Below are 2,021 nucleotides of genomic sequence, written 5' to 3' on the forward strand. Positions count from 1 at the left end.
GGAGAAATAGTTGAAAATTATTATAGTTACACATTTATTTTAAATAAGAAACAGCTGTCACACCTGTAATTTTATAGCTATTAAGGCTTAGAATGGAATAATGATTTTTTAAAAGAGAGGTTATTTAATTTATTATTATTATTATTTAGAGCGAGAGAAAGTGAATGTTAAGCATGCTTCACTCAGCACAGAGCCTGATGCAGGGCTCAATCCCACAACCCTGGTATCATGACCTGAACCAAAATTAAGAGTCAGATGTTTAACTGGCTAAGCCACTCAGGCACCCCTAAAAGGGGTTATTTTATTTTATTTATTTATTATTTTTAAAAATTTTATTTATTTTAAAATTTACATCCAAGTTAGTTAGCATATAGCGCAATAATGATTTCAGTAGATTCCAGTGATTCATCCCCCCTGTATAACACCCCGTGCTCATCCCAACAAGTGTCCTCCTTAATGCCCCTCACCCACTGAGCCCGTCCACCCACCTGTAGCCCCTCCAGCAAGCCTCAGTTTGTTCTCTGTATTTAAGAGTCTCTTATGTTTTGTCCCCCTCCCTGTTTTTATATTATTTTTGCTTCCTTCCCTTATGTTCCTCTGTTTTGTATCTTAAATTCCACAGATGAGTGAAGTCATATATTTGTCTTTCTCTGACTGACTAATTTCACTTAACATAATACCCTCTAGTTCCATCCACATTGTTGCAAATGGCAAGATTTCATTCTTTTTGATTGCTGAGTAATACTCTGTTGTATATGTATACCACATCTTCTGTATCCATTCATCCATCGATGGACATTTGGGCTCTTTCCATACTCTGGCTATTGTTGATAGCACTGCTATAAACATTGGGGTGCATGTGCCCCCAAAGGGGTTATTTTTGAAGAAAATTATTCATTCAGTGATATTAGAAGTGGTGTCCAACTGTAGAGGACATCCCCCAGGATGCATCCTTAGTTCTCTTCTTCCTCTCCCATCCTGGATAGCCGTGCTGAGTGGGTGGGCTAGGAAAAGATCCTGAATAGACTAAGCTCATCAATGGAGTCCCAACCCCTTATCCCAGTGATTGGTTCAGGTATAGGCACATGACTGAAGATGATCCAATCAGAGTGAAATTCAGGATTTTCCCTAAATGGTTGAAGGAAACAACCCTCATTCCTTCTGGATAGTCTTGTGTGGATGAGAGGCCTTTGAAGGGAGGCAGGCATTCATTTCTTTCCCCTCCATTGGAAAGCTGTCCTGAGGATAAAATCAATAAATCAAGGAGGACAGAATTTGGAGAACTGCAGAGAGAGTCAGAGCTCTGCTCAAATTCCCATTTTGGAATTTTCAGATACTTGAGCCAATACAGTCTCTTTATTGTCTTGTTTTCTGCTACTTGCAGCTGAGAGCATCCTAGTAGGCCAGATTTTGCAATATAAGGAAAGACCCAAGTGTCTGAAATTTAGGAAACACAGGCTTAGAGAACAAAGTTCAGACTCCTTCCCTTGCAGTCAGATCTATTCTAATGAAAATGATTAAAATAGTGATAATACCTAACATTCCTTGAGGGCTTACTATGTGCCAGGTGCTGTTCTTAGCATTTTACACAGTTTGCCTCACTGAAGGCTCACAAAAACTCTATGACCAAGGGAGTAAAAAATCTGGATTCTAATCTCGCCTCTGCCTTTTATTGGCTGGTGACTTCGCACACAGGACCTAATCTCTGTGTCACTTGTCTGCCTCAAAGGATTGTGAGTATTGAATGAGATAATATGATCTAAACACCTTAGAGTGTTGCTTTTAAAAAATTACATCTCAAAGGCACCTGGATGGCTCAGTCAGTTAAGGGTCTGACTCTTGATTTTGACTCAGATCATGATCTCACAGTTTGTGAGATCGAGCCCTGCATCAGGTGCTGTGCCTACAGCACAGAGCCTGCTTGGGATTCTCTCCCCCCCCCCCCCTCTCTCTCTCCCTCCCTGTCTTGCCCACTCGTGCTCTCTCTGTCTCTCTCAAGATAAATAAATAGGTAAACATTA

This window comes from Suricata suricatta, chromosome 5 (assembly GCF_006229205.1).
Source record: "Suricata suricatta isolate VVHF042 chromosome 5, meerkat_22Aug2017_6uvM2_HiC, whole genome shotgun sequence".
NCBI classification, from domain to species: domain Eukaryota; kingdom Metazoa; phylum Chordata; class Mammalia; order Carnivora; family Herpestidae; genus Suricata; species Suricata suricatta.